At 40.7% G+C, this 21,607-nt stretch overlaps 1 protein-coding gene across 3 annotated transcripts in view; it reads right to left on the reverse strand.

Annotated features, from left to right (window-relative positions):
- The window catches only part of plcb1 (phospholipase C beta 1), a 954,845-nt gene that overhangs the window by 384,719 nt on the left and 548,519 nt on the right, over window positions 1–21,607 (reverse strand). The gene's annotated exons all lie outside the window — the stretch shown is intronic.

The following is a 21,607-nucleotide window of genomic DNA, read 5'->3' on the forward strand; positions in this document are numbered from 1 at the left end:
CTCCTTCAGATTTCCAATAATATGTATTTCTAAATCTGCCAAGTGTAAAATCTGTGTCATGGGACTAAATAAAATCATGCAAATGTGTATTTTTTTCTATTAAAATATGGCAAGCTAGCTGTTTTATTAAATGTGGGTTTATTAACAAAATTAAGTTTTTAATAAGGTTATGTCATCAACCACTTGTATCTAGGCTGATTGAAAGTCCCTATAAATTCATTAACATTTTGGTTTTCGCAGTAATTGATGAATTACTTAGCAATTTTTGTTGGCCCTGAACACATTTCCAAGTTGTGTTTGCTAGGACTGACCAAGCCAGAACACTTGGAAGGACTGTTTATTGGTTACCTGGAGGTGTAGCCAGTTACTTGCAGTGAGGTTTGATCCAAACTAATCAGGTCCTAAACTAGACAAAACTGTGCAGAAAAACATGTTTACAAATGGTTTTAATCACCACTCATCTATATTTAAAAACCTGCCATCTTCAGGAGCATATGTTGGAGTCAATCTAATGAAACTAAGCATAAGCTCTCTTCTGCACTCTTGTTATTGTTTAAAGAACTGTTACTTTATCTACAAATTTCAAGACAATCTGGATTTTCTTCCAAACAACAGCCATAGCCTGGCTGTAAATGAAAGTGGGATGCTGAAACAAGAATTGTTCCATGAAGATCTCTTGGATTCTTAACAAAGAATCATCACAAAATGACTAAGCTGCACCGAAGCTGTGGCTTTGGTTTGCCAGTGTGGCAATTTATTTTCTTCTCCCACCTCAGATCGCACAAAACTAAAGTGAACCCTGAGACACTGCCAAAGTAGATAAAGATGAAGGCACAACTATTTACAATGAACGTGAATGGAAGACAGCCAGATCTTCCATTGCTGTCACTATTCAGGAACCTTGCTAGATTTACATTGATGCACACAGAGTGAAAACTGGCTGATCTTGTACTTCAGTGGCATATTCAACTGGACAATACTAATTACTATCTTTGTCTAAAAATGCTCACTGCAGACAAATAATAAAGTTTAAAAGATAAAAGCGGTATATAAATTAACCACAGAATCCAAACCAAATCAATCGTTGTTAATAGACAAGACTCAACTCACTAAGGCTGTGCTCTCAAGCCATGATTTCTGTCATGAGGGCTGTTGGTGCATGGGTACAATGTTACCTACGTCTTTCCCTCAAAGTTGCATATCATCATAACGTGGAGAAATTACAACTTTCCTCCAGCACAGAAGGGCAAAATCCTGGGACTTCATGTTCAATAATATTGCTGGGGTTTAGCCTCTCAGAACTGCAGTGGTGCTAGATGGCGCCTTGTACCACTTTCTCAGGCAGAGTTAGGCAGGGGCAACAAAAATATTGCCATTGCCGGTGGTAACTCATGTTCAGTGAGTAAATTGAAGAAACAGATCTAATTTGTACCAGGCTTAAGGAATGCAAATTCGTCAATTCTCAGAAGCTAATTTTATATCAGCCTTACTGTATTGCCTGTATTCATTTCAGAAGAGAGCCTTATGTTTACTTGTGCTGCTTGTCTGTCTATGCATCCTAAAGATTAACAAGAACAACTGCAATGCAATCTAACATAAGCACTGACTTCACACAATAGGTTTGTTCAAGGACAAAGATAGCACAATTGCTTTGCTTGTATCATTGAGCAGATTGCATCATTCTCAAATTAAGAACCATTCCTGATCACCTATTTCTAATGAGTTCACGAACTTAACAAATTGTGCCATTAAATTAAACAGTTGTAGTTTAAAACACGTAACACACAGAAACTGATTTCTTTTGTCGAAGCATTATGAATGTGCCTGATAACTGGGGTGGCTTTCAAATCTACAAGATAGGAAGGGCAAGTGATTCATGGAACCAGATATTGCCTACAACTGCTTAAGCTGCCATTCATAACACTTGTAGAACTTGTAGGACTTCTGAATGTAAATCTGTGTACATAGGCAATTGATCATACTAGATTTGACAAGTTTGGAATTTTATGCGATTTGCCATGAAGTGCTAAATTGCAGCATAAGTATTTCCCTTTTCCTTGCAGATGAGCCCGTAAACTGGAGATAATAGGAAAACACGGATTACTGGAAGTTTCAGCACTCACAGATCTTCACGAGTTTTAATACAAAAGCCTAAAATCCCATTTTCAAAGTTCAAAGATCAAAGTAAATTTATCAAAGTATTTATATGTCATCATATACTACCTGGAGATTCATTTTCTTGCAAACATTGACAGGAAAATAAAGGAATATTATAAAAGTTATTTTAAAAAATATAAGTAACAAAGACTGGCAAGCAACAAATGTGCAAAAGAAGAGAAATTGTGCACTAAAAATAATAAATATTAATACTGAGAACATGAGTTGTCAAGTTCTTGAAATGAAGTCCATTGGTTGTGGAAACAGTTCAGAGTTGAGGTGATTGAAGTTATCCTAGCTGGTCCAGGAGACTGCTGATGGTAGGGCAATAACTGTTCCTGAACCTGGTAGTGTGGGTCCTAAGACTCCTGTACCTCCACCCTGAAGATAGCATCAAGAAGACAGCATCGCCTGGGTGGTGGAGGCCCTTGAAAATGAATGCTGCTTTTTTCTGGTAGCACTTCAGTGATAGGGAGGGCTTTGTGCCTGATGGACTGGGCAGCGTCCATCACCTTTTGTAGTATTTTCTGATCTTCAGCATTGGTGTTTCCATACCAGGGTGTGATGCATTCAGTCAGGATACTCTCCACTGTGCGTCAATCGAAGCTTGTCAAAGCCTGCTGAAGCAAAATCAGTTCTTCTGTGATCTAACAAATTCAAAGTTCTGCGAGTACCGGAAAATCAGAAATAAAAATAGAGAAAAGGTGAAAACACTCAGCAGAATAGGTGAGTTCTGTGGAAAGATGCTGCTACAACAGGATCGAATGCAACTTTGTTTATTTTGTGCTTCTTATCCTATTTGTATAACCTGATCTGCTTGGCATAACCCGCAGCTGCACCATTTACAATGCATCACAAGAGAAAAAAATTTAACACGTTAGTGACTGTTCTATCAGATAGAATCTCCCTATCAGATACTCTTTTCATTCTAACCTTCCTCTGTCCCCACCCCTTCACATTCTCTGCTATGACACTTAACTTGTTTTCTCTCTTTCCCAGTACTGAAGAAAGGTCCCAGACCTAGAGACCTGTTAATGCTCTGGTCAAGATGGCACCAAACTGTGATGCTTGTTGATGTCACTGCTCAGACTTAGTTGCTTTTTTCAGGTTCAGAGGGATGGTTTTGAGACAGAGAGGGGAGTTAGATGCCGAGTTTGGGTTTAGGGACAACGATGAGGGGTGTGTAAGAGGACAGGGGTAGTAAATGGACGGGAGTTCAAACCCAGATTGAAGTACACCACAGATGAACATCAGCAATCCCAGAAGTCATGTTGCAGGCACTGAGGAAACCACCAATCCTCAGGTCAGAGACTTGCCCTGGTTTGGAAGTCCGAATGGGTGACAAATTCCAGGTATGGGCAGGAGTCACGAGGGCCATTGAGCCCCCAGGTCACCAGGGTTGGAGATGCATGTGTCCAGAAGTTGAGGCCTGGAAGTAACACCCAGTGAAGTCCAAAGGCCTAAGCTGAAGCCTGAAGCCTAAAGGTCGAAGCTTGAAGGTAGAGGTCTGAAGGAGTCATGAGGGCCAGGGTCACTGGGATCAGAGACCTCTGCAATTCTGGAAGTTGAGGCCCAAAAGTCAAACCCGTAACAGGTATCATGGATGAAGTCTGAAGTTGGAGGCCTGATGGCTCTGAGTCTGAGAATCTGTGGAGAAGGACTGGAGACCTGGAGCTTTCTATCTTGTGGTTTAAATCCTGTCTGCCTTGGTGTGTGAGTGGGAGAGATTGGATGGGAAAGGAGCTTGTTTTGTTGTTGTTGCTTTGTTTCATTTGGTTTTGTTGTTGCTGCTGTTTGCTGCTTGTGTTGATCTGTGGAATACTGTTGGCATGCTACGTTGGCACTGGAATGTGTGGCAAATTTGCATGCTGCTCCCAGCACATCCATAGGTGTGTTGGTTGTTCATGCAAATGATGTATTTCACTGTATGCTTCGGAGTACATGAAATAAATTAACTGTTTTTGTTTCCATAAATGTTGCCTGACTTGCTGAGTGTTTCCAGCATTTTCTGCTTTTAATTCTAAAATGATTTACTTTCATATACATCACTTCTGCATTTACAGATAAAGCTATGCTACATATCAAAGTATAGTACACTCTATATTACAGTTGTTCAGGTAATGGAAATTCACTCTTCTGGAATTCAGAAATCACCACTAAAAGTATTTGTGATATGGAATAAAAATGTACTCTTACCGAATTCATTTGAAAAAATTTTTTAAAAAAGGAACACACGTTAAAAAAAACTGAACTAGTTTACTAAGGTTAAGGATCACACATGCGAGGTCACAGCAGAAGGCTACTAAAGAGACTTGCCTTGGAAACTGGCAAGGCAATATTTTCTGCTGATACTTATCACAATTAAGGTATGCCAGTGGCTATACTTCATTAGAGTTTGAGGAGATTTAGTATGCCATTAAAAACTATAGCAAATTTTATTGATGTACCCCTCATTAAATCTGATCATTAAATTTGCTGATATGATACCACAGTGGTGGGGCTCATCAGCAAAAATGATGAAACAATGTACAGGGAGGAGGTCAAACACCGTAGAGAGCTGGTGCAGTGATAACAACGATGCTTAATGTCACCAAAACCAAGGAGATGATCGTCGATTTCAGGTGGCCTCAGCCTGAGCACACACCCCTCAACATCAGCGGCTCCACAGTGGAGAGAGTGGAAAACATCAAGTTCCTTGGGGTGCAGATCTTGGACAATCTCACCTGGTCCAGGAACACCACTGGGATTGTGAAACTTGCCCAGCAGAGATTGCACTTTCTGAGGAAGCTTAAACAAGCATCACTCCCCACTAACATCTTAACTACATTCTACAGAGGCATGGTTGAGAGTATGCTGACCTTTTGCATCACAACCTGGTACTCCAGCTGCAGTGCTGTCGACAAAAAACCTTGCAGAGAGTGGTTAGGGGAGTAAAGAAGGTTATTGGGGTCTCCATACCTTCTGTCCAAGACCTCTTTCAGATTCAATGCCTCCAGAAGACATGGTACATCATTAAAGACCCCTCACATCCTCTCCATAAACTGTTTGTCCTTCTGCCATCAGGCAAACGTTACAGGAGCATCAAAACTAAAACCACAAGGCTACTAAACAGCTTCCTCCCACAGGCAGTCAGACTGCTAAATAGCTGCTCTACCTGACTCTGCTTTGGACACTTTTAACTTGCACTGGACACTTATAACTTGATTTTAACTGATATGTGGCTGTTGTGTTTTACTATCTATTGTTATGTTTATTATTTAGTGTTGCGTTTGTTATGTTATGATTGCACTGCTCCTGGGAAACGCTGTCTCATTCTGCCCTGCAGAGCTGATGTACGGTTAGAATGACAATAAAGTTTTTTTGAATCTTTGAATCTCAACCATCAGGCTCTCGAACCAAAGGGGATAATATCTTCACTCAACTTCACTTGCCCCATCACTGAAATGTTCTGACAACCAAAGAATTTACTGCCAAGGACTCTTCACCACATGTTTTCGATATTTATTGCTTATTTATTTATTTCTTTTTGTCTTTGCACACTTTGTTGTCTTTTGCACACTAGTTGAATGCTCAAGTTGATGTGGTCTTTCATTGATTCTGTTATGATTCTTATTCTATAGATTTATTGAGTAAGCCCACATGAAAATGAATCTCAGGGTTATATGGTGACATATATGCAGTTTCAACTTTGAATATATTCTGTCTGGTTGCATCACCTTCAGGTAAGCAGATACCAATGCACAGGATCATATGACACTTTAAAGGGTTGTAGGCTTAGCCAGCACCATCACGGGTACAAGCCTCCCCATAATCGAGGACATCCTGAAGAAGGTAGTTATCATGAAGGTCCCTTACCATCTGGGACATGCCTTCTTCTCATTACTATCGTCAGGGAGGAGGTAGAGGAGTCTGAAGACCAACACTCACTTTTTTAGGGGTAGTTTCTTCTGTCATCCAAACGGTCCATCAACTCATGAATAATACCTTGCTATTCCTCTTTTGCATTATTTATTTATTTTATTTTTTATTACAACTCATATTAATTTGTTATACCTACACTGTACTGCTGCCACAAAATAACAAATCTTTCAACAGAGGTCAGTGATAATAAACCTGGTTCTGATTATCCAATCATACTTTATCAAGCAATACAACTTTCATTTCTAGTTAATTAATTTAGGCACAACATCCACAGGGGTACTACAGTTGAGAGAAAAACTTTGCACAGAAATACACCTCCACATAACGTGAGATTCAATGGGAGAAAGCGTGCATGTGTTACAGAAAATCATGGTGTGGACTGTTTTCTAGGAATGCAACCTTTGTGTCAAGTAAGGGTTCACTGAATTGTGGTCTGGAGTTCTGCAAGTAATGTTCTGTTGATCATAACTCCACCAAGAGAATATCAAAACCACAGTCACAAAATGGTTTTTGTTAACCTCCAGTTGAATTAACAGTAGGAGATTAGGAAACCATTCTCCCACACTTTCTCAAGCTCCACCAACCCTGCTTTTGTTTGAGCCATCAGAAAGGAACTTGTACTTTCTGCATCCTCAACATCAATGAAAAGATGAGATCAGCAAATGGCAATTGCCTGTGTTATATCAGCGTGCTAGCGACAGCCAGGTATACCAGCATTGTATCTGTCAGCCAGCCACCAACGTAAAAGTGTTGATCTTACATTGCCAGGCGTGGAAGAGAGGTGCACTTATAAAAATTCAGTGTATGCATTCACCAACACATTCAATGTCAACTTCTTCTTGAAAGATGACACTCCTTTGCAAAACACTGATTCAAATTGAGTTTTACTCTGGATTCAGAAGTACACTCCAACTCTCTGGACTTCTGATATGTCTGTAAAATAGGGTTATTACTAATTATCAATTGCCTAGGGGAACTGAGAGTTAAATCTACAGTTTCCATGTCATAAGTTTTTAGCTGCAAATCCTCTTCCAGAGATTAGAGCAACACTTCAGCACAGCACTGAGGGCATCTGGCACTGTCAGGTGAGATGTTAAACCTAGGCTGTTCCTGCTTGCTTAGCTGGATTTCCAAGATCTCAAATAGGAGATATTCCCAAGTCGCAGACCAACTTTCCCCTCAGTCAACATCACTCAAATGGATAATCACTTTGTTGCCGATGAAAGATTCCCCTGGGCCAAATTTCCAACATTCCAACAGTAACACACCTCAAAGCAGTATTTTGTTGGCTGTGAAAGGTTTTTGGAGATTTGGAAGTCCAAAATAACTTCATAAATAGAGGCTGTTCTTTTGCCTTAGATCTAGAGTGAAATGCACACATGATTATAGTCAGAATAAATCTTACAGTCATAGAAAATTCATTGTCTGGGGAACCAAATCAACCAACCTGTCTGATGAACACCATGCAGACTAATCCGACCTCATATCTCTTGGCCGTCAGCTAAGTGAGCTATGCCATAGTCAATGCTCAAAAAACACTTTGCAAAAGTCAAGTGTGGATCCACCTTGTCAGCTTTTCAATGAGCACCACCTTCTGGAGATACAAGAAAATAATCTGGGGTCTGGGGTGGTGGTGAAATAACACTGTGATGCAGCTGGTAGAACTACTAAAAACCCAGGTTCAGTCCTGAGCTCCAGTGCTGAGCATGTGCAGTTTGCACATTTTCACTGTGAACACTTGGGTTACCACCAGTGTGCTCTGGTGTTCTAGATTTCATGGTTATTAGCCAGTGTAAATTGCCTCTAGTGTGTAAGTGAGTGAAAGCATCCTGGAGTTAATGGAAGTGTGTGTGTCTGTGTGTATGGGTGGAGGGCAAGGGGGAAATGGGATTAGTGTAAGATTAATGTAAGTGGGGACTTGATGTTCGGCACGGACTTGGTATACTGAAGGGTCAGTTTCTCCATTGTGTGATTCCACATCTCTGCTTTAATTCTTCTGTAAATTTAGTGCCCACAGACTATTGATCCGCTGTAGACTGATCACAGTCAGAAATACTGTAAATGGATAGTTAAAGGGTGCAGTATGTACTGGATGTGTGATCTTGTGCCCCGATGTGATTAGCTCATGGTTACCACCCTGCTGCACTGCTTGTCTTATTCAAACTGCATAAACTGGTTTACGGTCACTAATCATCGGGCAAATAGGAGAGGCCGTTGGGAGGAAAGAAAGAATCAAAGCGCTGGGCTTCCAAAATGTAGAGAGGATTATCAGAACAGCAGTACTGGGCAACACACTGAAACAATAGGCTGCTCCCAGCTCTCTGTCACCCACTACACTGATCACTTCCACTCTTACCTTGGCTAGTTACATCTGGAATTTGCTCCCTTTACTAAAGGTTTCATGCCATGGTGCATGATTCAACCCTTAACAGCACAAGGTAACTAAAATTTATTTCATTGTCCCATTGTTCAATGGAACAAATTGCCAAATAAAATTAGCTTTTTTTCTCAAAATCAAGTGCACCGTTGAAACACCGAAGGGCCTGATCCATGATTTCAAAGTATCCCTTCAACATGCATGGCATCTTGTGTTCTTCATACATAGATTTTCTATAAACAGGTCCTTCGGCCCCAGCACATGCTGATTATCAATCACCTTACTTTAATCTACTTTATTCTTTTCACATTCCCATCAATCACACTCCCCCCTCCCCATCACCATCACCCCTACAACCTGCACCAAATTCAAGTCCTATTTCTTGGACTATTTGTTTCCTCCTAAGACCCAAAAAGACCTTTGTAATTCGTCCTCCCTCAGCAAATTTTACCCTTTCAAATATTTATGCAAGTCTGATTGGATAATCATTGAATGTCAAATGCTTTTCTTTAGTTAGATCATGTGTAACCAATTTTAAAAAGCTTTTTATCCAAAGAAAGTACTTGCCTCATTCAGACGTGCAAAGGGTACATTAATGTTATTGGTAAACCGAAGTTAGAAACGCGAAGTGATAAATCTGCTTTTGCGAATGCACAGTTCCTTTGTTGGTTGAGTGACTGCTTACTATGTACCTGAACACAAAACCAAATACAAAACAATGCTTTTTATATCGATTTTGATGGCATATTTACTGTGCAGAATAATAAATGGAGACATCAGCTGCCAGGAAATGACAGTGAGAACATTATTATTATGTTGCCTGTGTCAGGTACTCCCATTGTCCTTTTCACCCTTGTATGCCATCACATTGTAACCATGATACATTATCTATAATAACTAGCTGCCTGGGATTGTGATTCAGACCTTTCAGGAGTCCAGGCTGATGAACAGTACAGAGAAAGGGTGTATTTAAAGCATCACTTGGGTATACTAATGTACGTCCCATGGTACAATTCATCCTCCTCCTTCCACCCACACTCCCAGTCACTGCAACAGAATATTCCACCATTAGAGGGGGAACTTAGACTTGAAATGCGTTCTTAATCACAAGGAGTGGAAGCACCAATGTGCTACCTTAACAAAGTACGTAATAAAGAACTGCAGTTCACAGAAGGCCCAACTCTGCCAAACAAGGTGATTCAACTCTTCTCTTGGCACTTGAAAACCATATATGCCGATGTTAGTTATAACCCAGAACAACAAACAATGTGCTGGAGGACATAAATCACAGACACATAAATCAAATCATTGATCTATGGGAGAAAGGAAATAGCGATGTCTTGGGCCGAAAGAATGCATCAGGGTGTAAATCTACTTTTCTCATTGATCCTTGTAAAGCAATTGTACTCTTCATGCATCATTGACTACCTTATTATTTGTTGATGGAATATAAAATTGGTAAATTAAGATGGTAAATTGGATTATTATTACATATACCGAGGTGGAGTGAAAAACTGTTCTGCATGCCAACCATTTCACATCAGCACATTGAGGTAGTACAAGGGAAAAGCAGTAACAGAAGGCAGAATAACATGTTACAGTGACAGAGAAAGTGCTTTGCAGGGCCATGCCAAGGTAGATTATGAGGCCAGTAGTCCATCATATCGTACAAGGACACTGTTCAATAGTCTTATAACAGCAGAATAGAAGTTGCCCTCAAGCCTGGTGCATGTGCTTTCAGGCTCTTGTATCTTCTAACAAGCAATGACACGAATGAACCTCCGGACAGAGGCAGCTAAGCATAAGTGCAAGGTTGTCCAGGATACTGGGGACAACACCCCCTACTCTTTGTTCAGAAAGTGCCTGGAATCATTTAAGCTCACCTGCAAAAGCAGGTCGGACTATGGTTTGCCTTATCCCAGGTGCTGTTACTCCCAGAGTATTCCATCACAATTGCCCTGGTCTGCCAGCCGTCATAGTTATGCTCAAATCTTTGGAAGGAACTTGAACTCCCAACTGTCCAACAAAGAGTTGATCAAAGAGGAACAAAGAGCTCATTTTTTGTGGAACAAAGAGCTCCTCAACAAACCACTCGGACACTGTGAAACCAAGCATGGATAATAAGTGAAGCACTCCAACAACAGAATTTTTGTGTCTGTGCTGACATGCCTCCACAAAGCCTTTGGCACAGTGTCCAATTGATCGTGAGTGCTTTGCCTACTCTTTGAAAAATGGAACTAAACCTGATCAGTTTGATAAGATCACTGTGAAAGAGGCTTAATCTGTGAATCACCTTGTGAATGTTACAGAGAAGTATATCGCTGTAATGTGCCTCTCAGAGGCGGCAGAAATTTTTCGAGGGGTGGGTGAACAGCCTAAGGCTGTTGTACATGTTGGGACAAATGACATAGGTGGAATGAGTGATGAAGTCCTGCAGAATGGGTATAAGGAGTTCGGTAAAAGGTTAAGAAGAAGGATGTTGATTCATGGCTGAGGAGCTGGCGTAAGAGACAGGGATTCAGGTTCTTGGACCAATGGGATCACTTCTGGAGTAGTGGTGACCTTTACAAGAGGGACAGGTTGAACTTGAACCGGAGAGGCAGTAATGTCCTTGCAGGGAAATATGTTAGTGCTTTAGGAGAGGGCTAGATTGGCAGTCAAATGAGACCCTGAACAAAAGCAAGTCACGGGATAAAACTGTAGTCAACTACAGTAAGTTCAGTGATCAGGATTGCCAGGGACACAGTAAAGGCAGGTAACGGAAGACTCAGTTCAACTGCATTTTTTTTCAGTGCCTGAAGTTTAACAGATAAGGTAAAGAAATTCACAGAATGGATTAAATTTGAGAAGTGGGATGTTACAGCCATGACAAAAACATGGCTAAGAGGAGGGCAGGACTGGCAGCTCAATATTTCAGGATATAGCTGTTACAGGTGTGACAGAGGTACAGGCAAGCAAGGGAAGGGGTAGCATAGACTCTTTGGTAAAGGAGAACACAACAGCAGTTCTCAGGGATGACATTCTTCGGGGATCATCCAGCAAGGCCATACAGACCCCCACCCTAATAGTCAGCGAGAACTTGAGGAACAGGTGCACAGAGGAACTGCTCATAGCTGTAAGAATAATAGGATGGTATTCGTGGGAGATTTTAATTTGCCCAGAAAAGACTGGGCCATCCAGAGTGTTAAGAGACTAGACAGTGTAAAATTTGTGAAAAGTGTCTAGGAAATTTTCCTGAGTCAATATATAGTGAGCCATACTCAGGAGGGTGCAATACTGGAACTCCTCTAAGGGAAAGTGGCAGGGCAAGTAAGTGAAGTGGCAGTCAGGAAGTACAAATCCCTTGCTGACTACAAAAATGATGAAGAATACTCTTAAGAGGGAAATCAGGAGGGCAAAGAGAGACAACCAGATGGATCTGGCAGCTAAGATTAAGAATAATCCCACAATGTTCTATTGCTATATTAAAAGTAAGAGTTGTGCTTGATGAACCTTCCAGAGTTTTTTTTTGAAGTAACCAAAAAGGTCAATGAGGGTGTGGCAGTGGACATTGCCTACAAGAATTTAGCAAGACCTTCAACAAGACCTGACATGGTAGGCTGGTCTGGACGGTTAGGTCCCATGGAATCCAGGGAGAGCTATTTAGGTGGACTCAAAATTGGCTCAGAGGGAGGAAGCCAAAAGCGGTGGCTGAAGGTTGTTCCTTGGAATTGAGGCCACCGACCAGTGGTGGGCCAGAGGGGTCAGTATTGGAACCCTTGTTATTCATTATTTAAAGAAATAATCTGGCTGTGAATGACAAGGCTTGATCTGTAAATTTAGAAATGACAGGAAATTAGGAGATGTTGTTGAAAGTGAAAATGGTTATAAATTACTAGGGGAGCTTGAACCATTAGAGAAGTGGCTGAGGAGTAGCAAATGGATTTCAATACTGATAAGTGTGAGGTGATGCATTTTTTAAAGTCAAAGCAGCACAGGACATACTATGAATGATGGGGTATTAGGGAATGCAATGGAACAGAAGGATTTTGGAGTACAAGTCCATATTTCATTGAAAGCAGCACCACAGATAGACATGGTGAAAATGGCCTTTAGCAAACTGGCCACCATTTGTGACAGCACTGAACATAGGAGTTGGGACATTATGTTGCAGTATATAAATGATTGGTAAGGCCGCACTTGGAGTACTGTTTCCAGTTTTGGTCATCCTGTTGTAGGAAAGATGCAGTTATACTGGAAAGAGTGCATAAAATAATGTTCCCAGAACAAGAGAGCCTGAGTTTTTGGGAGAGGCTGGTCAGGCTAAGTCTTTATTCTTTGGAATGTACGGGAATGAAGGCTGACCTTATAGAAATGTTTAAAATTATGAGAGAAATTGATTAGTGACCAGTAACATTCATTTCCTCAGGGTAGTGAAGTCCACGGCGAGGGCAGAAAGAATCACAAGGGACTTGAGGGGCGAGTTTTTTTCGTGCAGAGAGTGGAGAGTATATGCAACAAACTGCTAGAGGTGTTTGAGGCAGGTACAATAACATCACTTAGAAACACTTGGAAAGGTACACGGAGGAGGCAGGGCTTGGAGGAACATGGGCCGAATGCAGGAAATTGCAACGAGCTGTGTGGACACCATGGATTCAATGGGCCAAAAAGCCTGTATCTATACTATATTGCTCTATGACTCTAAGAATCTATATATATTTTTCCTAATGCCAAGTTCTATAGCTCCTATAGAACTTGTTATTAATTAGTTTGAATTTGTGACAATAGCTGAAAGTAAATTGGGAAAAATGCACCCAGAATATATCATTCATAATGCAAAAAGGAATTTTAAACATAAAAATTTCAAAATCTTAGCACTGTGCAACCTAGGAAACAGCTCCATTTATCCCATTCCCTCTCCTTTAGTCATTAACACTTCCACACACAGCTGACATGATATCTGATGAAGGGTTGCAAACCTTAAATCTTAACTGTTTCTTCTTCCACAGATGTGGCTTGACCTACTGAGTCTTTCGAACATTGTCAGTTTTCATTTGCGATTTACAACATCCAATGTAACTTGAATTTTCATAAATGGGCTTGCACTCTTTCATATTTTTAATTCCATCCAATGCTTTGCCCCTTATTATTTCTGTGATGTTTCTCATCTCATCCCCTATTGGAATCTTGCATTGCTCCAATTAACACAAGTCAAAATAGGGCCTGATGCACAAAGTTCAATGAACTTTGGTTGATTTCAAAATGTGGGGCAGAGATGGGGAATATCTTCAATGCTCAAGGTTGTTGGCAACAAATTACATTTTTGATTTGCACAATATTATACCTGTTTCTTCGGAGAGTCATTGAAAGTCCTATGAAGCATCAGGTACAAACTAAGAAATAACTTAGCTGTGAAAATGTCCATAAAAGTATGCTTGGAGCAAACATTTGTGTCCCAATAACAATTTAAAAATAGAACAATTTCATAATTATGATACATATGCCACATTTGAACTTATTTTCAGGAGAAATTTCACTTCAAATAACATTTATTTCTCCCCAATTTATAATTCTAACTCTCACTAGTATCCAAGACCCTCCAGGAATCAGAATCAGAATCAGAATCAGGTTTATTATCACCGGCATGTGTCGTGAAATTTGTTAAATTAGCAGCAGCAGTTCCATGCAATGCATAATATAGAAGACGAAGACTAAATAAATAAATAAGTATATGTATATTGAATAGATTGAAAGTTATGCAAAAACAGTAATAATATATAGTTTTAAAGTGAGGTAGCATTCACAGGTTCAATGTCCAGTCGGACGGCAGAAGGGAAGAAGCTGCTCCTGAATCGCTGAGCGTGTGCCTTCAGGCTTCTGTACCTCCTACCTGATGATAACAGTGAGAAAAGGGCATGTCCTGGGTGCTGGAGGTCTTTAATAATGGACGCTGCCTTTCTGAGACACCGCTCCTTGAAGATGTCCTGGGTATTTTAGAGGCTAGTACCCAAGATGGACCCAACTAAATTTACAACCCTCTGCAGCTTCTTTTGGTCCTGAGCATAGCCCCTCCATACCAGACAGTGATGCAGCATGTCAGAATCTTCTTCATGTACATCTGTAGAAGGTTTTGAGTGTATTTGTTGACATACCAAATCTCTTCAAACTCCTAATGAAGTATAGTCACTGTCTTGCCTTGTTTATAGCTGCATCAATATGTTGGAACCAGGTTAGGTCCTCAGAGATCTTGAAACTGCTCATTCTTTCCACTTCTGATCCTCCTATGAGGTTTGGCATGTGTTCCTTCATCTTACCCTCCCTGAAGACCACAATCAGCTCTTTCATCTACTGATGTTGAGTGTAAAGTTGTTACTGCAACACCACTCCACTAGTTGGTATATCTCACTCCTGTACACCCTCTCATCTCCATCTGAGATCCAACAATGGTTGTATCATCAGCAAATTGATAGATGGTATTTGAGCTATACCTAGCCACACAGTCATGGGTGTAGACAGAGTAGAGCAGTAGGCTAAGCACGCATTCCTGAGGTACACCTATATTGATTGTCAGCAAGGAGGAGATATTATTACCAATCCACACAGATTGTGTTCTTTTGGTTAGGAAGTTTAGGATCCATTTGCAGAAGTAGGTACAGGGGCCCAGGTTCCGTAACTTAACAACCAGGACTGTGGAAATGATGGTGTTAAATGCTAACCAATAGTTGGTGAACAGCATCTAAGGCCGAGTGAAGAGCCTTTGAGATTGTGTCTGCCATTGACCTATTGTGGTGATAGGCAAATTGCAGTGGGTCCAGATCCTTGCTGAGACAGGAGTTCAGTCTAGCCATGACCAACCTCCCGAATTATTTCATCACTGTAGATATGAGTGCTACTCAGTGATAGTCATTAAGGCAGCTCACATTATTCTTCTTAGGCACTTGTATAATTGTTGCCTTTCTGAAGCAAGTGGGAACTTCCACCCGCAGCAGTGAGATGTTGAAAATGTCCTTGAATAGCTGTGAGAGGTTGAAAAGGTATTTGGATCTTATCAAAAAGCAGTATCCATGGTCCATTTCACCAAGGGAGTGGGATTCAGAGGCAAGCCAATCAAACCTTAATCTAATAACAGCATATGGCAGCTCCATATTCTTTAATACCTACAAAAGCTTGGTACTCCTATAAAACAACTAGGTATGTTCAGCAAATGCAAACTGCTGGAGGAACTCCGTAGATCAGTCCATATCCACAGAGGGAAATGGAGTGACTGCATTTCAGATTGAGACCTTTCAAGACCCAAAACATCAACTGTCCATTTTCCACCACAGATGCTGTTTGAGCCACTAAGTTCAGAAAGCAGTTTGTTTTTTGTTCTAGATTCCACCATCTGCAGTCTCTTGCATCTTCCGGGTAAGTTAAACTTTAGCTTTTTATGATGAAAACTTTGACATTAAAACAGACAACACAAGCAAAAAGAAATTCATATTTTGTTCCATCTTAGGATGTTAAATTATCAGAATCAATTGATGTAGAAAATCATTTCTACAGATGAATGAAATGATACCTCTTTTTAAAGTTCAAAAGCTTTCACAGTGACAGTTCTGAAGTTGAGTGGGTAAAGTTTACCAATAGTAAAATGACAATTTAATTAAAGATAAAGGTTGAATTTGTTCACACTCTTCACAATGAATAAAATTATGGCATTTTCTTTTCAAATGTTCTTTTAATTCCCTTTTTCATTCTTGAAAAGGGCAAGTTACATTGGGATGAGATTCTGAAGTCTGCTGCCTGACTCTTTCTTCTCTCAGATAATGTGTGTATGGTAATTGCTTTACAACAAAGACAATGGTAGGTTTACAGCATTGCTGCAGTTTCTATCTCTTATGTTTTGTAACTCTAGAACAATAAACTAACCCAAATAAAACACAGGAGCTCAGGAGGACTTGTCTTAGTTTCATTTTTACTTTTAGTGAGGCATGCACTTATGACATAGCTTGTAATGCTATATGCCAATTCACATACTTCTTACGTATAACCTGTAATTAATTATGCAAACAAGCAAAGGTTAATCAAAAAATATTTAAAATATTGCTCAAATATTACTGAGATATTAAATACACAACACTCCTCCCTGTTTAGCTATAAACTCCAACTCAATACAGAATTCATCTCTATTATATACATAGTATACTATATAACTAATAGATAGACATCCACAGAATAGTAAATTTTAAGTCGTCCCATTCAGGCCTAAAGATTTACTTATTCTTGTGGGATAATGTTCTTCTGGCAGGTGAGACTTGCAGCTGTGAAACAATCTCAGGTTCTGTGGCCTCCTCTGTGGTGGGTGAAGGGGTTGACTCTGGGACTGCAGAAAGAGGTTCTTGCAACTCTGGAGACCTTTCTTCTCCTTTCTTCTTTACGGTGCTTTTAGCATCTTCTGGAAGTGTTGGCATTCCATATGGTGCATGGCTAGCTGCTTGAGCTGCTGGTCTTTCCCAGGCCACCAGCCAAAGCTTTGAGCCATTGCCTTCTTTTTGACCATGCCCCAATGACCAGCATGTAGATCCTCCAACACTTTAGCCCTCAGCTTGGATGGTACAACAACTCTCATTCCCCACATAAGGCAACCCTTGTCAAAGGCATGTTCATCTTGGCACTAGTAAAAATATGGGAACTGGTATTTCTGCTGCATAGTCCAGCCAGTTTGTGTTGCCAAGTAGAGCTGAGACAGTGTGGGTTTTTTTCTGGTTTCCCTTTGGATCATCTCTGCCTTAACAGGAAGACCTTCGATTTGAATTAGGGAGAATACATCAAGATAAGTCTCCTCTTTTGTAAATTTTTCGTTATTTCCTTTTCAAATTCATTAGTATATCCATGATTAGCTGTCCTCTTGAATTCAATCTTGTAATTGTGTCATCCAAGAAGCGGAGCCCATCTCTGCATTCGTGGTGGTGCTGCTGTTAGAGGAACAGCCTTCTGTGGATTGAAGATGGACACTCGTGGTTGATGATCAGCAATGAGGGTAATCTCATTGTACTGGTTGAAACACTTTACACCACAAACCAGACTCAAGGACTCTCAGTCAATCTGTGCATAATTTTTCTCTGCAGTGGTAAGGGAACGTGATGCAAAGGCTGTAGACGAACAATTCCATCACTCATAACATTTGACTTGACTGTACCTATACTATAAGGTGAGGCATCACAGGCAAGCTTCACTGGATGATGTGGATCATAATGTGTTAGTGCAACATCTGATGTCACCATTTACTTTACCTTTTGGAAAGCTACCTCACACTGCTTTGTCCATTGTCATATCTTTCTGACCTACAGCAATGGATTCAAGAGGTGGAGCACAGTAGCCAGGTTTAACAGGAACCTGCTTCAGTAATTGACAAATCTCAAAAAGTACCACAACTACGACAGGTCTTTTTGGGCTTGGGACAACTACCACTGCTTGACATAGAATAATCTGCAGATGCTGGGGTCAAAGCAACACTCACAACACGCTGGAGGAACTCAGCAGGTCGGGCAGCATCTGTGGAAAAGATCCGTCGACATTTCGGGCCGGAACCCTTCGTCAGGACTGTAGAGGGAGGAGACAGAGGCCCTATAAAGAAGGTAGGGGGAGGGTGGGAAGGAGAAGGCTGGTAGGTTCCAGGTGAAAAACCAGTAAGGGGAAAGATAAAGGGGTGGAGGAGGGGAAGCAGGGAGGTGATAGGCAGGAAAGGTGAAGAAGGAATAGGGGAAAACACAATGGGTAGTAGAAGAAGGTGGAACCATGAGGGAGGTGATAGGCAGCTGGGGGAGGGGGCAGAATGAAATAGGGATAGAGGAAGGGAGGGGGAGGGAATTACCGGAAGTTGGAGAATTCTATGTTCATACCAAGGGGCTGGAGACTACCTAGACGGTATATGAGGTGTTGCTCCTCCAACCTGAGTTTAGCCTCATCATGGCAGTAGAGGAGGCCATGTATGGACTTATCTGAATGGGAGTGGGAAGCAGAGTTGAAGTGGGTGGCTACTGGGAGATCCTGTCTATTGTGGCGGACGGAGCGGAGGTGCTCGACGAGGTGCTCCCAGTAGCCACCCACCTCAACTCTGCTTCCAACTCCCATTCGGGTATGTCCATACATGGCCTCCTCTACTGCCATGATGAGGCTGAACTCAGGTTGGAGGAGCAACAGCTCATATACCGTCTAGGTAGTCTCCAGCCCCTTGGTATGAACATAGAATTCTCCAACTTCCAGTAATTCCCTCCTCCTCCCTTCCTCTATCCCTATGTCACTCTGCCCCCTCCCCCAGCTGCCTATCATCTCCCTCTTGGTTCCACCTCCTTCTACCACCCATTGTGTTTTCCCCTATTCCTTCTTCACCTTTCCTGCCTATCACCTCTCTGTCTCCCCTCCCCCACCCCTTTATCTTTCCCCTTACTGGTTTTTCACCTGGAACCTACCAGCCTTCTCCTTCCCACCCTTCCCCCACCTTCTTTTTAGGGCCTCTGTCTCTTCCCTCTACAGTCCTGACGAAGGGTTCTGGCCCGAACGTCGACCGATCTTTTCCACGGATGCTGCCTGGCCTGCTGAGTTCCTCCAGCATGTTGTGAGTGTGACCACCGCTTGAATTTTCCCAGCATGCTTGTGTAAATCTTGTGTGTGAATGGTGTGACTACAGTAAGGGATGCTTAGTTTAAAGAATTCATAATTGCTATGTCATGTTCTGAGCCCATAATCTTCTAATCTTTTTTTACATTGGCTTGAGATTATGGAGATGTTCCTTGTCATCCTCACTGATAACTATGATGTCATCCAGGTAAACTGAATGCCTGGACAGCCTTACAGATGCTACTTCAGAAAAAAAGCCTATTATAGTAATAAAGCCTTTTCGCCAGTATAAGTTCTTTGTTGGATATCTGCATATTTCGGTTCAGAATCTTTGAAATACCATTGTAACTCATTTTGTGGAATGATTGAAACAGACGAGCCAGTGTCCAATTCTATTTTAATTAATTTGCGGTTCACTTCTGGTGTAAACCATATTGCTTATCTCTTGTCAGCTTTCACATTGTAAATCTCAAGGTTACCCTTTGTCACTCATCGTTATCAGATTTTTCATCAACAGCATGCAGATTAGTGCTCTTTTTGAAGCTGCAACTAGACTTTTTATCTTTATCTTTTCCTTGTGTAGTCCATTTATTGAGCATGTCAGTCTGGCACGCTCATTGTATATGTCCTTCTCGTTGCGTTTTCTGCAAGTTTCTGCATTGGTCTGGTCGCAACAGTAGGGCAATTTGTTTGGCCAGGTAGGTTTCTGTTTTAACATTGCAATTTCATTCACACTTTTTCATTCCTAACTGCAACTCAATTGCATCTCTGTCTGCTGTTTCTGTTGATTCAGTTATTTCAACTGCTCTTTTAAATGTGTGTTATGCTACCGTCAGGAGCCATTTTGTATGCTTTTTTGTAAGTTTCCAAAAACTTAACGAACCCTCAGTGCATTAATGAGCCCATTACTGAACTGACAATACTCAGACAACTTCTTCAGTTCAGCTTCACACACTGAAATGAACTCCCCTTTCTTTTGCTTCTGCTTATGAAACCTAAAGCCTTCTGCAATCAACAATGGTTGCAGTTAGAAATGTTTCTGTATTTCTTTCACGATAACAGCAAAGCTCATTTCGACTTCTTTAGCTGGAGTTTTTAAACTTCTAAGCAAACTCTATGCACTTCCATCTATTACACTCAGCAAAACTGGCACTCTCTTTGCATTGGCTATTTCAGTTGCTTCAAAATACCGCTCAATTTGTTCAGTATACATCACCCAGTTATCTTATGCATCTGTCCTTCTGATGTAGCCAGCCATTTCTGTTTGCTTTTTGAAATTTATTATTATCACCTGGTACTCATTGTTTACAAACCCATGAATTACATCCATTTTCTGCCTTTATTTTAACTCAAACGTCTTACTGCAGTTTTTTTAAAATTCGAATATCTCACTGCACTTCAACAGATAGGTAGTCATCTCAGGTTCATTTTTAAACCATTTCATTGGCACTATTATCTTTTGTGACTCAAAAACAATAAACTGATCAAAAGAAAACATGGGAGCCCAGAACAATGTGCCTTAGTTATAGTTTAACTTTTAGTGAGGCACACACTTATGACATGGTAACATAATGAGGTATGCTATTCACTCCTTACATATAACCTGTAATTAATTATGTGAACAAAGAATGCTTAATCAAAAAAATATTTACAATATTTCTCAAATATTACTGCAATATTAAATAAACAATATCAATTACAAACCAAAATACTGTGTGTGCTGGAAATCTGAAATAATAACAAAATGGAATGCCAAGATGAGGGGAATGGGGGGACAGGAACAAGAAAATCAGAAAATGGATGAGACCAATAAGAATTGGAACATGGATTGGGCCACAGCTCACTGGACATGTAACATTCAGGATAGAAACATCTGCCTGAGCTCCTAGTTGCTTGTCAGTTTTATTGTATGTCTCACTCCAATTCTGACTTCCTCTTCCTCAACCTCCTGTACCCTTCCAGTAAAGTTGAACATAACCTTGAGGAACTGCATGTTGTATTTTCACAGGGCACTCTATAGTCTTCCTAGTTCAACATGGAATTTCAGATCATTAGTTTCCATATCGATTCATCCATATTGATTTCTTCAAATTATTTTGGTAATGTTGGATAATCATTCTGCATTTCTCCTACTTTTCCTGTTTTTGCCCCTATTACAGATGTCTTTTTTACTTCTTTCCCTCTTTTACAATGAATGCATTTTAAAATCTGCTTTTCCCAATTCTGAAAGATCCTTTCGACCTAAAAAGTTAATACTGCTGCATTGCTCATGGAAATAGGCAATCTTACTGGGTGGCTCTGTAATTGTAGTGCCAGCTGTTCGACAACTACACTGACACTTGGTTGAGTTAAATTAAAAGTTCAGTGTCAGAAAAAATTCATGGATTTCAAGGAAAGACATGAATGCCAAAGATCCCCAAACTGCCAAAACCAAATTCCACAGAAAAGGGGGAGATTCACTTCACTGGAAATAGCATCAAAGTGATTAACTTAGTTACTGTACAAAATGTATTGCTGATTGACAACTTCAGTCCTATTTTAGATTCATATCACTGGGATAACAACACAGAG

The sequence above is a fragment of the Mobula birostris genome, chromosome 8 (assembly GCF_030028105.1).
Source record: "Mobula birostris isolate sMobBir1 chromosome 8, sMobBir1.hap1, whole genome shotgun sequence".
NCBI lineage: Eukaryota > Metazoa > Chordata > Chondrichthyes > Myliobatiformes > Myliobatidae > Mobula > Mobula birostris.